Here is a 16,645-nt window from a genome sequence, read left to right as displayed (position 1 = left end):
CTGTTTTTCAGTCCGGGGCACCCAAGAGGAAGGCCAGAAGACAGAACATGGACTATCTGTACACAAACTGTATGTCCTAATAAACTGTGATTATAGCAAGCAAAGAAAAAGCAACAGATTCAACTTCATGCTTTGCCACTGTGACTAGCAGGGCAAGCCACTCTCTATGCACCACAGTCTGCCCGGGTTCATTTAATCTGTTGAAACGGTACAGACTATCATCTCATCATCAGAAAGTAGCTGGAAGAAATTGCTGTCTGGGAACACAGTAATGCTAAAGCCAGGGAAGGGTAAGAGCTTTCTGCTTTAGTTAAAACAATACACAGAAGAACAAAAAAAGATAAACTGCCCATTAACAAACCGAGGCAAATATATTGGCTGGAAAAGAGAAGTAGGTTCAGGCCACTACAGTGGGCAAAATTCTAGAGGAGGGGAAGTAGGGTGAGAAGCTGAAGTGCTTCTGGGATGGAGAATGCTAAACTGCTGAAAGGGGCTGTATATCATAAGTATGTCCCATCGCAGAGGAGGATCAGGTCCTCAAGGGACAAGGAGAGACAGGTACTGCTTCAAAACCTTGTTTGCCCCTTGGTAGTTCATGCTCGGTGTGGTACAGCTTCAAGCCTCCTTGAGTTGCAAAGGTACCTGCAAAGGGGATGGGGGCTTTGTACTGAATGCACTGACCTCCACACATTGTGCCCATGAGGGTTTCCCCTTTTCAAGCTGTTCATTACATCTGTCTGCAGTGTAGGCACACTACAGCGCAGCAACACACAATCAGAAAGTTGGGTGTTTTCAACACAAAAGGGCCGCCATATGGGCTGAGCAGTACTGCAACCCCCAGCAAACATCTGAGCAAGCTTCAGAGAGCAGAACAAAGAAGACATAGCCTCCAACAAGGAAAATCGCTAGTAATTTGGCTGCATCAGTGCATTCTTTAAAGGGACTCTTGTCTACATCAGATGATGCTAAATAGCATTTAGTGATGCATCGATTAAAGTATATTTTCCAACATGACTCGCTTCCTTGGAGCAGTCAATCTCTGTATCTCTGCTTTGATATTACTTATTAAAAGTATTTGGGGGCAAAAACATCCCTGGGTATTACTGCCTTTCTTGTTTCCCCAATTACCATCCTGTCCTACTCATTGTCACCTAACTACATTGGCACACTGCTCCTCCAGCTGTTCCAGTCTACATGATTGTGCAAATGTGTTGGTGAACAGATTAGTAAGTAAGATAATTCAGAAAAATATACTTATTTTTCTTTCAAGTTGGATCAGTTCCCCAATCCAGCCCACAGCTGACACAAGGGAATTTGTCATGTGCTACAATACAGGGGTTGGAACAGCCACTTAGGATGGTGGTGTGGAGGTAGCCATACAGCCACAATACACCTTACCAATAATGCAGATTTCCTCCCTGTCAGAGGTATGCTGGAGGTGGTTCCATGTGATAACCAAAGGTAACCTAAGTACTGGAAGATGTGTTTCTATGCTCCCAACCCTCTCTGCTGTTGGGGTCTCTGCTGAGCCACTTCAGCTTGCTACATCAGTTGGCTTTTTCTCTCTGGTCAGCACTGTGAACCAGCTCAGTGCAAAGCTTACAGTTGCCGGAAGAGTGCAAGAAGGGAAGCAGAAGTATGCAGGTGAGGATGAGGTGGGGAGAGTGGGATCATGGCAGTGGTTAGATCAGCTCTAGTGCCACTGTACCACAGTCTGAGCCCTTTCTTGAGCAGAGCGTGATGTTCTTCACACAGCCTTAGAAATTTCAGCTATCCCTTGAAATAACTCAGTCTCAAATTTATTTCTGGCTGTGTATCTGTCAGAGAAGCACCAGGCCCTCTCCAAATAATTTTGAAATATTTTGGCCCAGACACAATCCTGGTGTATCTCTTGGTTTTCACACAAATCTGGCCCTTTCTCTTTGCTTATCTATTTTCAGCCACTCGTCAGTCAGTGTGCCAGGAACGGATATGTCAAGACGCATGTTAATGCTTTGGAAAGACATTGCACAAGCTCACTTTGTCACCGACAAAAGACACCCCTAGGAACTCATAGCCCACCTGTTCCACATTTGACACCATGTTTCACATTTGTCATGGCTGTAGTTTTGGCAATGCCCATTGTGTAGCAAAGTGACCCCTCTGCTTAGAGATAGCGGTAACTCCAAGCATGAAACCTAAGCCCTGGTGTGACCTAGTGGAGTCTAATGCTGGGACAGCACTGTGAAGGGTGCTGGGACAGCAGCCCCAGGGCTCCCCATAGCTTTAACACTCATGAGGTCCACAGGGGCCTGGGCTTTTACATTCGCTAGGACATGAAGTACAAAAGCAGAAAAGGGCAGTTTCTCCTGCCTTCTGTGCACAAGTGGGGCTTAACTCTCCCTTTGGGTTTCCTGGTGCCTACAAAGTGCCCCAGCGACTGTGACTCCAGTGAAGCGCTCTCAATTTATACCCTCTGAGAATTTGGCCAATTACGACAGTGAAATACACATGGGAAACAGGGCATAGTTCAGGGTCACTCCCTATCTTTTTAATGCCCTGCTATTGATCTCATAACATACTGCTATCCCACTTTCCTTAGGAAAACACATACGTGCAGTCGTGTTGTGTATGTCTCTGCCTGTGACTTTTATTACCCCTCCACCAAACAACATCTAAACCTATCTATCTCAAACAAACCCCAAAACTACTTCAAAGTTCACATCAAAACAGTAGAAGGGTTAGAGAGACAGATGTCGTCCTGGTGTCACTTACCACAGTGACTTTCGCTCTTCTGAGATGCCGTAAAATCTATAAGGAGGGATGGGCATAGGCATATCTGCATCTCTCTTTCCAATCTACCATTCTTAGCCATCCAACACAAATCTGTCAGAAACAATAGTTTACAGGACTAGTTTTTCAAGCTGAATGCTGGTTATAATTGTTTTTGATAAAGTGGTGGTGATGTTGACTCACAGTAGTCCTGCCCCACACAAAAAGAGTGAACATCTACAGTAGGCTGCATAAACACTACATTTTATTCTGTTTGCATGTGAGCAAGACTAAGTCTCTGTTCCAAACAGCTCTATAATCTAAGAGTTACTGTGAACACACACTCAGTCCTAAGATATTAGTGCAGCTAAGTAGATGAATCACAACAGCATCAAGTCTTTTAAAGCACTTGCAAAGCACTTCCTATGGCTCTCAAAAGTTACGCAGAAACACAGATTTGTGCCCAGGAGTGCCTGAAAAAGGCCATAGAAAGTGTAGGTTGGGTTTTTTGTTTGTTTGTTTTTCAAAAAGTGGATACTACATTCTCTGCCTATTTGTCAACAGAAGCAGCTCAACATCTCCTGCTAAGAACAACTCACAATTCTGCTTGCTTCATACTATCTCCTAAGCTCATATTCTGAGCAGGAACAGTCTTGATCTACCCAGAAGCTGCAAACAATTAATCCACTAATATATACATCTCTATTAACAAGAAGAGTAGGACTTGGGTGTGGGCACAATGGCACCCATAGAACTTGTAGGGTCACTGCTGAAATATGAATAAACCACTTTTCAACTTTACTTTCATTTTGTAAATGACCATTTGAGTCTTTCTGAAGATGAGGCAGAAAGCCAGCCTTTTTGTTGCTCATAGAGATACTGGAGAATCTGGACCTCTGGATAAACCGAAGCCCTACGCTAAAATAGCAGTAGACACAGCCATAATGTATGAAAGTCATTGCCTCAAACAGCTTCTGGTCTAAAATAAGAATGTGTTTGTACTTCACTAGGTAAACAAATAGTTCCTCCATCTGTCTTCTTCTTCCTCCCCATGAGATCAGGCAATCCTAGGACATAGCATTTATCATAGATTAAAATGAAGAATTGGCTAGAGTGGCTTCTTGTTAAGATACCTGCAGCTGATCTCTGCTTGAGGTATAGCAGGTTTAAAATAAGGTATCAGATGGCTTATCTGATAGTCACTGCAAGATCCAAGGAAGATCTGTTTGTTGGAGCATCAGGGTATATAAAGAGATGTTGGACCGACTTACTTTTATATTAGGAGGTAAGTACCTGTCTCTGCAGATCTGAGCTGTACATGCTACTTCTGAAACACATCAGCTGCACAGAAGAGAAAAAGAAAAACATGTGCATTAGCTCCACATATCATGCAGGTCACAAAGGGTCAATTTTGCCTTTAAATTACTGTGTTCTGCTTACAAAACACCTGGTAAGCAATCTGATTTCCACACGCACAAGCCATCAGGATTGCTGTAAGATGTCTCTTTATCTTAAAAAGGCCTCTATATTAATTCTTCTCCCTCACGCTCACGCCTGGCATATGCTGTCAGGAATAGATGCGGTTAAAGCAAGTAATTTTTGTTTTATCTTTGACAACAAGTTTTTAAAAGTTCCTGAAAACCACAGGATCATGTTGATAGAAGAGGCATAGGCAGAGAGCACACATGCAGTTACGAGGGCAGTGAAGAACAGCTGCAGGGTGGACAGCAGGTGGTAACCTTTACAACTGACTTTGCTGCAGCCAGAAAAGCAACTGCCTGTATTGTTCTGACCGCAGCTTCAGTGGCTTATTCAGAGCAACACTGTACACCAGTGTCTGGGTGTCAAGCTGGGAAATAGTAATATGACAATGAATGTACTAATTGTCTGACTTGTTGAAGTCCAGAACTCTTAGTCACAATCCTCACCCACCTAAACTCTGCTCATGAGTCCAATTAGACTCAGCAGTCTTCAGAAGTATTACTGTGAAAATAATTTGGTTTTGAGTTGAGTGGGGAATGGAGAAAAAATAGTGTTTTGGGTTGACAAGAAACTGAAATATTTCTCTTTTCTCACCCGAAAAAAAATTTCTGTGTCAGGCCAAACAAAATGTTTTGTTTTGTTTGCAGGGCTATTCCCCTTCTTCCACTTCTTTGTTTGTTTGTTTGTAATTAAATTTAGGTAAATTTGGCTTCAGCATATCATTTACAAGTGCAAACAATAATAATGTTGTTGTCACCAGCAGACTAGTCATTCTTGCAGAATCACTCGGTGGCAAAAGAACTCAAGGAAATGCAGAGCAAAACAGGTCCTTGGGAAAAGACCCAAACTTGGGATAGGACTTCTGATCTCATGAGAAACCTCTGCTTTGAACCACATTTCCAAAGCAGAGTTCACTGCCTGTAGATCAGGATGACTCAAGCCCTTCACGGCATATCCTGCAGAATTCCCGTGCGCTTTCACGGGTGCAGTCACAGAGGCAATCTGTTATCATTTATACAATTGGAATTTAGCAATCTGGAATTCCATCTAAAGCAACAAAACACAGCATGTAAGCCCTATGGGTAAATACATTATAATTCATGTAAATGAAATTGGCCAGAGCTTTCTCTCTATGGAGGGAATACACAGTCCTTTCCCTCTAATCCTTCTAGCTCTGGAGCCAACACTAAATAACATTTTTAAGGGAGTGAGTGAAGCCACTCTTAGGTAGGAGTGGGAGCCTGTCTCATCATGTCTCAAGCACGGTGACAGTCACAGCGGGACCTTGATTCAGAGATTCATAAACAGTATGCTAATGTAAATAGCGATATTTGGGGAGGACTCCTGCATGCTTTGGCTATGAGGATTTTATTTGGTTCTGGTTAGGGACTCTCAGTAGTGCTGGGGCTGAAGGGAAGGAAGGGTAGGGTTCCTGATGAAACTGCAGCAGGGGCTGCTCTGTTGTTCTTGATAAGAAGCATGACAGCTGTGCCCACAACATCTGGTTTTCATTGAACCCTAGTGAGAGTTCCTTGCTGAGTCTCTTCCACCCCATATGTGGTGGTTTAATTGATGGAGCCTGAGAAGGTTTTAGGTCCAGTGTGGAATGCCGCCTTTCACTGTGATATGTGACTCCAGATACTGTAAGGGCTGGGCTGCTTAGAGTCGTCTTAAAAGCATTTCTTCTCAATATTGAATTTTGCATATATTGCCCTCTGTTGGCTCAAGTGCATGATAAAGCTCCTTTTCTAGGTAAGAGCTAACAAAAATCTCCTTCTGGCTGAGTGGCAGGGTTTGTGGGTTTTGGAAAGTGCAGGATCAAGTTAGCTGCAGCGTTGTGCATGCGTGTTTGCCCGGTTCAAATCCCCCCATAACTCTGTGTTTAAGAATGCAGGCACAGCTCTTTAACCAAGGAAAAAAGGGATCTGGAGACTGGCTGTCTCAGCTGTCGTGGACCAAACATAAGACGAGTTTTAAGGAGCAGCCATCGGGGATAGCGGTTTGGTGAGCCAGGATAAAGAGGATGTTGCACACTCAGGAAAGAGCACAAAAAGCAATACAGAAAAGCCTGTGGGAGAACTGGGCAAGTGGGAGGTAAGTTATCGTGTTAATGTCTTTCAGCTCTGGCACGCAACTGCCAGAAATGCTTTTGTAAAAGTTTCTCAAGGCTTTATCTTCAATTCCAAAGCAAAAGAAGGATGGCAACCCACACCATCAAATCTCCTTCTGCACACAACACTGCCAGAAAGACATGCCTTTCCACTTCCTTTCAGCTGTATCCTTCCTACCTAAGGCATATGGCTGACCCATCTGCTCAGACCAAAAAGCATCCTGCCCAGTTATCTCGTCTCTGACAGCAAAGAGCAGCAGCAATGCTTAGGGAAACAGTCTAAACCCACTAGATAGGAAATGTATTTTGGCTGGTTCTTAGCTCTTAAATGCTGCTCTTGCACAGAGCCAGGCCAGGTATCTTCCTGAACTCTTGGAAGTCCCAGGCATGAAAGTCCCCGTCCTGGGCACACCAGCACACACGCTAGTGATGTGACATGAGTGCAGTGATGCCAGGACGGGACAGCCTTTATCTGGAGTGTGAACATCATGACAAGACAGAAACTCCAACATGAGGAAGTAGAAAGTACAATGCATAACAACAGAACTGCAGAAAGAAGTGGTGTGGGCAAACCATGGGTTAGAAAGATCATTTAACCTTCTGCAATATGCCTCTCTCATTAGAGAGGCTGAGATGTAAAGATCCAGGCTTTCAGATCTGGAGCTCTGCAGACCCCTCTCTGCTGTTGGCTAGGAAAGCAAACATCAGACTGGCATTCCCCTGATCTGGTACAGCAGCACATTTCACAGCAGTGGTGGAGAACATCCTTTTTGTTAGGGCAGTTAAAACTAGACTGGAAAATGTGTTGTTCTGTGAGCCATAGAGCAACACAGCACTTAGTTTCTTCTAGATTTGCGTCTTACTGCTTCTTCCTGAAATAAGCCCCATACCTCCTCTCACTTGCCATCTGTCATGAAAGATCCACCCTGGACAAGAAACTGCCTGTGCTGCAGCCAGTCTGGAGCTGCTCTGGGACAGCTTGGCCAGCCCGTTCATCTGTGCTGTCTGTCTGGCTAGCGTGCAGAGTGACTGACCCCTCACTGCTGCCAAAGTGCTGAACTCTGCTTCACTCTCCCTCAGCGCAGTCCCTATCATGGGTCTCTCTCATCTACCTGGCAGCCAGAGCACAAAAACCTCTAGAAACTTAATCAACTTTCAAACTCTGTGCACATCTTTCAGTGGTGACTGCCCTTGGCCAACATGTCACGACGTTATTAGAAGGTGGAAGAAGATACCTGATGAATGCATGGATAGGTAAGGCAAGATAAAACTAATTTCCTGAGGAAGCCAAAGGAAAATAAGCTCAAAGGAAAAAAAAGAAAAGTTGACTGTAGGGAACAAATCTGACAAGTGACCTTGAAAGGCCTCTTCCACCTTTTGCTCCTGAGAAGGAACTGTCTGGCAGAAGCCGTGTGTGCGTGTGTGTGTGTGCACACACCAGGGAAATTAGAGGGGATCAGGAGCTGTAAGCAGCATTTTTAGTGCATCAGTAAAAGTACTATGAGTGTACTACCCCCTGCATTTCAGATACAGTGCATCTGCGACATTGCTAGCTTGGACAGCCTTCATCCTTAACTTGTCTCCGAATTGTGTGGAGTTTCACAATACCAGGAACTATGCAATTAAATCTTGTTCATGCCTTGGAACATTAAACTCAAGTGATAAGTATCAAGGGGCAAGAAAACTAGATTAAGCCCAACTCCTGGACAGCATAAACACACAGGAATATGGATTGCAGAGACTATAAACACACCTCTTCTTGTGAATATTGCTTTTACATAGTGGCTCAAAATTTGCAAAAAACACCTTTGTTCAGAACTGAAAGTAGAAACCTAAATGATCAAGACTGGAAACTATTTGCTTTGCATGACCACTTTCTATCTGAGCTCTCAAGCTAGAATGCTGGAAGCTAAATATATGTGTGTTGTCCTTTGGAACCAAAAAATAATCAAGACATGAAAAGTTCGAGATGGTTAAATGCTTCCTCCAGAGACTGGGGATTAGAAGTCTGGGCAAGTAGCAGATGAGGCAAAAAAAAAGACTAAAATAAGAGAAGAAACTCTTAAGTGACCTGACAAGGGAAACTTAAATCTTATTTTTAAGGGGTTAGGTTGTACTAAAGCTTGAAAAATTAAATCCACAGCTGTCTCCAGAGGACTATATCTCACTAAGAAAGCTTCAAGTAAGTTTATCATGTATCCAACACCTAGGCATTAGACCTCAGAGACCACTAGGATAATATTTCCTCTGGATTAGCAAGAAAGCTAGCAAGTGATATTTGTATGAGACTAACTTTAAGTTTAAGGGGTTTTCTTATTATAAAATGATAAATGAAGAATGAGCATACTGGGAAGGAAAGTTCTTGCAGTTTGTAAATCTAACACATCTCCACGATTTCTTTAAAAATACACTGTTATCTCCTAAATTAGTTTTATTTGGTGACATCAGTAATTTGATGTTTTTATGTCTATCATCTTCCCAGTGAGGATCAATGTGTTCTTTATGAGCAATATTTTTAATCTCATAATCCCCTTTATGAGGAATGCTTTTAATTTCAGAGACCATAAGCATTGGCATCAAGGCAATGTAATATATGAGAAAAAAATTCAAGAACGAAACTATAGGAAACACAGGATGGATCTGGCACAATTACAGTGCTTTCCTTCTTCTGGGATTCTTCACTACTAGCCAATAAAGCCCACGATATGTTGGAACACTATTAATTAAGTCACCTCGCTGTGCCTTGCCACGACAACTGATATGCCCCTGGGTTCCAGGGAAATCTTATGAATCATATGAGATGCAATACTTTGCCGGAGCTGGGTGAACTAAGGACAACTTTAATATGTTAACTTTGAAATCTGAAATCCAACAGCAAATTGAGTTTTGTACAGAAGGCACAAAATAAAACTCAGACATCTATACAAACACCAATATTGGAGTTTTGTAGGATAAAGCACTTTTTATTTATGTATTTTACACTTTCTGTGTCTGTCTAAAATACTGGTGTGAGGAACAGACCGCAAGTCCCCACAGTAAAATGTCTACAGTCTGTAGATGGGCTACAGTAATCTAGCATTATCCCTTTCCGCCCACAAAGCACATCAGTGACAATTGTGTTTTCCAGTTCTATGGAAAATCCTGAGTTACACACCTACGGGCACATGCTACTCTGTGGCCGTACAGATGCATATGTAGGAGGTGGAATGAAGAAAAGGCATACACAGCAAAATTAAATGGGGAAAGTGAAATGAAGGGAATTACCTAAACAGCTTACAGATGGTAACTAAATTAGTTGAAAGCTGAAGGATTGTTTTTTCAACACACAGCTCAACAGCATTGTAAAACTTCCATTATTGTAACCCAGAAGCTCATGAGAAATAGTAATTACCAGAGCTGAACTCCTGGGCTCTCATATTTTCTTACCCACGGGCTGGCCAGACCAGCCCCTGATCCTTCCTTCTCCCAGTGCTTTCCAGACTCCTGGAAAGTACAGCTGGCAGGGTGAAGAAATTTTCTTCACCCCATGTTCCCTGCCACCTCTCAGGTCTCCTGTTGTCCCCCATATGCCTTGTTTTGACCACCATCACCTTCCTCTTCTGACACAGTCTCTTCCAGATGCTCCATACACTCTCCTGTCTTTCCTTCACTGTGCTTCACAGTCAGCAACCCCTCTGGCTGTTTCTGTGCTGAGCTACTAGGACAGCACCTGGACCACGTACTGCTCCAGACAGAGCTCAGGCTGCCTGAAAGTCACATCCACTCTTGTCAGAGGCACTTTGAAAACCTCCTCAGGAAAAGATACCTTGCCTGATAACATTGCACCCAGAACTGATGGCCTAGGTGGAGTATGAGGTGAGGTCTAGGCAGCAAGTTCAATCTTAAGGCTCCCTTAACTGTGAGGGAAATGCAGACACAGCCCCCATGACAAGCCTTCACTCTCTGCCTCCTGCTCATCATCGGCTCACAGCTGACTGTCACATAAGTTACATTTTTTCTTACAACTGTCTCTGTTGTATACATTCTTCCAGTTTCCACCCCAGCCACGTTGCCACAGATAGTTGTGGGAAGACCAAGTGGGGTGAAGTGGCAAGTGCACTACATCAAACAGAAGTACAGCATCTGTTTGGGTTCCTGATGAGTCTAAAACTGACTCATCATCCCTCCCCCCTACTACTTCCTCTATTATTATCAAACACGATGTAAATAAACCAAAATAGCATAAGAACAGAACCTGTGAAAGAATTTACTGTACATTTGTCATCCACATTCTCTTTCTTAGATTTAAAACCAGAAGGGACTTCCATGACCATCTAGTAGGCCCTTCAGTATAATACACATCAAAGACCCCCATCCATTGATCCCTGCATCAAGACCAGCGCTACCAAGCGCAAGGATTACTTTGTCCCCATAAACAATATGAAGTCATCCTTCTTACCTATTCAGCATTGGAAAGACTTCAGCTGAAGTACTGTACCCAGGTTTGGGCATGGCTCTTCAAGAAAAACATGGGCCGACTTGAGTAGCTTTGATACAAAAAAGGAATGGTTTTCTTGCAATAACAGCAATTCAGTCCTGGAATAGATTCCCCAGGAAGACTGTAATGCACATCACTGAAGATAATACTAGAGACAGCAATAATATGGGTACAAATTATTTGGCTTGGGGCGGGGGGATAGACTGAGAAAGGTTGCTTCAGCGCAATTTGCTATGAACCTGTAAGTCTGTTTAAGCCAGAGCATTTGTTTCACAAAGGTATCTACTCCTGAATAAAGACTGGTAATAATGGGGAAGTATCCAGTCATGAATCTTAAGTTATTCCACTGGTTAAGTGCTATCCCACTAAAATTTTATGCTCGATTTCAAGGTCTGAATTCATTTAGTTTAAATGCTTGTCCTTGTGCTTCCACTCTGCTATGCTTCTCATGTGCTTAATTGGCTAAAATTAAATGGAAACAAAACCACGCATGCTGTTACCTGCAAATGGAGCAGGATTTGCCCTGATGTGAAGAACAAGGCTACCGTTGTCTACGATAGTTAAAAAACTTAATGAAAAAGATTTTGGCTGCAAAGTATTGTGTTAAAATCTTCATGTTTTCTAAGGAAATAGCCATTGAGGTATTTATGATAAATTGTTAGAAATGGAAATTTCCCTTTTGAATTTGTTTGAAATGAGGAACTTGCTTTAAGTCAAATGTCACCTGAGTAACACGACGTCAGCTGAGGTACTCATTGCTTACTCTTCCTTTGCTTTTTTTGACAAAAACAGAAAAAAATGGCAATTATTTTTGAGCAAAGTAGAAAGAATTTGATGATCACAGGCAGAATCGTTTTCTTTTGGAGGGGAGGGATGAGGAAGAGGGGGAATTCCTGATTTATGATCAAATATAGACTTGTTCAAGTGTAAAGGAGACTCCTTCTTGAAAACACTTAAGCTGGCGCTTAACTTTATTACTGTGGCAAAATTAAGCATGTGCTTGAGTGGTTGCAGAGTCAGAACCATAAAATGTCATAGCCTTTATAGCTATGAGTCTGCTTTCTGCCTGCTGCATCTAATAAACATTAAGAGGTGAAATTCTGTCCCCATCGGGGTCAATGGTAAAACTCTCATTGACTTCAGTAGAACCAGGATTTTGCACAAGAAGTCTCCATCATTGTCACTGAGGCCCACAAGCTGGTATTAGCAGAGGGAGGCCATCTGCTCTCTCTTGTGTGGGTCCTTTTATATTTCATCTTCCTATGTTTTCCTTAGCCCAATTAAAATTAAGCCAAACTGGAAGCACATCACTGGCTCTTTGGATTGGGATACTGCATTTCAGGTTGTTTGTCAGAAAATAAGCAGAAATGAAATACACAAATTCTAATGCACCATACATACTGAACATACACACAAAGAACATACTGATGTGCAGATGTAGCAGTTAGGGACATGGTTTAGTGGTGGATTTGGTAGTGTTAGATTCATGGTTGGACTCGATGATCTTAAAGGTCTTTTCCAACCTAAATGATTCTATGATTCTATGAAAATACAGAACATTCTGTTCTGTGTTCCTCACAGGAAAATTCCCTCTTAAAGGGTTGATCCCTTAAGGAATAAAAACGTAATGTAGCACCATTACAGTACATTTTATATCTTCCAACACTTCTTAGATCAGCCTTGCTTAGGACATGAGTAAACTGGTATTTCTTCCGTAAGTAGTAACCCTCAAGTCTCAAGTCAGGCACTGAAAGTCTGTGTAGATGGTTGCTTTCCTGCATCACCAGCTTCAGCTGAGCTTGGATACTGCATTCCTGCCTTGCAGGCTTGCACAGGTCTGCACACGCAGAGTTTATAACACTACAGCTGCTGAGGAGCACTGAGGCACAAGATGGCAGAGGTCAGTTTACCACCAGCTGGATATACTCACTCAGACAAGCGAACGAGCGTACAAAGCCATCAGACAAGATTGCTTTTATGGAAGTGAGCAATTCTGATTTGAATAAGCCAAGGAAGAAAACAGTATACCCTTTGCTCTATAATGTTTAGTTAAAAGAAAGCTCTGCTTCTCTGTGAAGAGGTCTGCTTCTTTTCACAACTGTAGATTTTTCTTTCTACATCTGAAACAATGAAAACCTACAGCTAATTTTCTTCACTGGTTTAAATGAGCCACAAATTGATGCATTTACTTAGGTTTCTGTTGAATTATATATATTATAAAATACAAATCAAGCTCTCCACAGAGACTCCTGTTTTCATTTTTGTGAAGTCTTGTGTTCAAGGATAATAAGAGCACCCAGTATTTGCCAGCACGATTATGTGTCATGTTGAAAACACCCTTCGCTTGTGCAGATGTCCCTGTCACTGCTGATCGAAAAGGCATTTAACAACCACCTTCATCTGCATCCCAAGATTAATTTCATCCAGAAGAGTTAAGCCAGACTTTCCCTTTGCATATCAGATTTTGCTTTGCCTTGTCTCACTTCTTCCTTCCAATATAAACTTTTAAGCCCAGGGTTTATTACCTCCATACCTCAATCACTTACTATGCGACAGCACAGCAGAACAACATCACCTATATCCCCCACTGAGCAGCATAGTCTAATAACTTAAAATGTTTCTCTGAAAGTCATCCTTTCAGATTGCTGTACTTTTTTAGCTACTAAAAGGCCTTAAGGAGATTTATACACAGTTCATTTTTACAAGGTCTAGGAAAATATCCTGTATTCACTATTCTTTCCTTGAAATCCAACCATATTCTTTTTCCCTGAGAGCAAGATGCAATCTTTGATGGAGAGATCGCAAATCTCAGGGTTGCTCTGGTTTCTTAATTCCACAAGACAGAAATTAATCTATTACATTTTAACAATTCCATTTGCTATAGAAAAGCAACATTGGTTATTTTGTTTGAAATTTTTTTTCACAATGATGTAAAAAAATCTGTCTAGGATTCAACGGAATTTTGAAGAAATCAGACCCCAAGGCCTTTTCAGCATGCAGTCTCAGGGTTATATACCAAAGGCCCATATAAAGCGCATTGAGGACAATGGAAACATCTTTTTTTACTTCAAAATCAGGTTTAGCATCGGTATTTTTCAGTCATAATTAATTTGTTTTATACTAAGAGAGCAAATAGGAAGAAATAAAACTAAGTTACCATGAGACAGTATGGTGAGTGTTGCTCCAATATCACAGGGCGTATTCTGTCTATCTGGTTAAGAAATCTAGCCACATCTTGAGAAAAAAAAAAGAAAAAAGAATCTCAATTTTTTGCATAAAAGTGTGCTTCCTCAATAACACTAAAAAGGATTTTCACTTTTTTAATGCAAAGAACAAAAATGTTAATTTCTTCTTCTACACTTATTCTATGAAATGTTGTTGTCCATTTCTTCTACACTTATTCTATCATATATTTAACTTGAGAACACTCCACAGTTCTGTCTTTCCTCTTGGAGGCAAAAGGGATATAAGAAATTGTGCAAAGCAACATCAGCAGCTCAGGGAAAGGCTGTAGAACCAGACCTTGGGCAGCATTTGTTTTACAATTTATTTTTCAAAGAATCTACCATGCAATGCAAGTTTTTAAGTGTTTGTGCCATGTGGTTTTCTAAACCCAGCATCAACTGGTTGTCACTGACAAACAAAATTATCTGGTCTTGGTGCTGCTTGTGGCTCAGTCACTACAAAGCTGAGGTATTTTCATTTGGACTCTGAGGCTGAGACAGGCTCCGCTGTCCTTTCAGGCCTTGACAAACAGCCAATTTTAGCCCAAACATTGTGGCATGCTTAACTGCAATGAATGTTCCTTTTCTCATATTTTTCAGGTCTCACATTCTTCTGTATCATTCTTATCTTGTAATCTTTGAGCTACTTTTTCATAAGTGTCTACAACTATTCTCCATTTGTAGGCATATGTGACCAGATTAAAAAAAGAAATTCTCAGTGACATAGATGGAGATTGTCAGGTACTTAGTACTCAGGAAATATCAGACTATTTATTCATATGACTTCAGAGTTTAATGTTTGGCTCAGGCTTATCTGAAGAGCTGCTGAAATCACTGAAGAACTGTTGCTCTGATCAGGTAGTCATATATACATTTTTCTTTATGATGGTCATTAACAGAAAATATTACTGTGATAAAAAATAGAGTAAGGACACTAACAAAAGTGTTAGATTCTAGCAATGCTTTGTAAATTCATTGCTCTAAGGTAGCACTTCATATTTTACAGGGTACCTTTTTCCATTTTCTCTTAAAAGCAGGGCACAGTATGGATACCACAAAATATTTTTTGCTGCTCTGTTACAGATTATGAAAATATAAAAATGTTTACTGTTCAATAGGATCAGTAGACATTAAGTATTTATTCTTAATATTTTGCGACAATAAAAACAGAAGCTTAGGTACCTGACTATTATTTATTTCTGTATTACCCCTATGACTCTGGGTAGGCAGCCATTTCAGTTGTATGTAATGGGGCTCTAGTCCAGCAAAGAGCACTCCAGAAAACAACACATGCAAGGATCTGCCCTGCATCTTATCTGCAACTTTTGTTAATTGCTACAGAGTGGTATTGTCCTTTTATTCTGAAATCCAAACAACAATCCACACTCCTCAAATAACTCTTGAAATAATCAATCTCTGGAAATCCTACACAACAGTTTTATTGAATTTTACAAAAACAAGCAGAAATGAAAATGTTTTGAGAAAGTACAGAGAGAGTTCAAAAAGCCAGCAAGACACTGCTGCCTCTAGTTCTATATGTTAGCCATTTACTTTCTAACCAGATGAACAGCTGGACCCAGCTGGGGTTTACCTCTATCATGGGTATCAGAACAAGTAGCTCACAGGAATCTCCATTCTGGACTGGATGCTGGTCTGATCCAAACTTTATATTTAAACTACAGCCCATTAACATGGTTTCTGATACCTCTTGGATATGATGTCATTTGGCTGTTCTTTAGAGTGGCTGGGAACCAAGGTAAAGTGACAGAGGATTCAGGTGCTGGCTGTATGATATAACATATCCCAACACCATTTTGGATTTCCAGCCACCAGTATTGTCCCCATGTCTCCTGCGCATCAGTGGGTGAGCAACAATGCTGCTGACACAAGAGGAAGATTATATTCCAAAACACCTTGCTGACCAAGGCTGCCTGAAGGCTGGGCTCAGCTAAGAGATGGTGCTGAGGAAAAGTGACAGCTCAGATGGCCATAATAAGGCAGGACATGACAACAGCCCCTTTTCAATTCTCCCCTAAACACTGCAACCAGGAACTTAAAGTCCCATTATTCCTGATACTTGCAGCTTCCTTAAGTATCACGTATAAAACAGGTGGACCTCTCTGTAAGGGCAGGACTGTTTCTTCAGTCCCTCAGGGCTCAATGCCCTACCCAGACACCCGCTCTCCTCAGCACCATTAACTGTGCTGGAGTACTAGCCTTCCCCAGCCTGCCCTGCACGGGGCCTGCAGGCCACCATGTCCCACTGGTCCTCCCGTGAAGGAGCAGGCAAAACCAGGCAAACCCTGAGGCAGCAGTGGGGTTTGGTAATGGACCCACGAGGGTGCCAAGGCCTGTAGGGCAGACTGGGCCCTCAGGGAGGTCAGCTACACTCCCTGGTCTGCACGGGCCCTGGGCCCAGGGAGCTTACCTAGCGTGGTGGGCAGAAGCCGTTGCCTGATCATTGCACCCAGAAGGGGCAGAGGGGGCCCTGGCACGGCATGGCACCTCCATAGGTGCCAGCAGGGCTTGTGCCCCGGCCTCCGAGTAAGGCGGGGACCAGGCGGGGAGGCGGGACAACACCTACCCGAAGCCTGCAGGGGG

Source organism: Phaethon lepturus, unplaced genomic scaffold (genome assembly GCF_000687285.1).
Source record: "Phaethon lepturus isolate BGI_N335 unplaced genomic scaffold, ASM68728v1 scaffold14768, whole genome shotgun sequence".
In the NCBI taxonomy this organism is placed as follows: domain Eukaryota; kingdom Metazoa; phylum Chordata; class Aves; order Phaethontiformes; family Phaethontidae; genus Phaethon; species Phaethon lepturus.
This window is presented reverse-complemented; position numbering follows the sequence as displayed.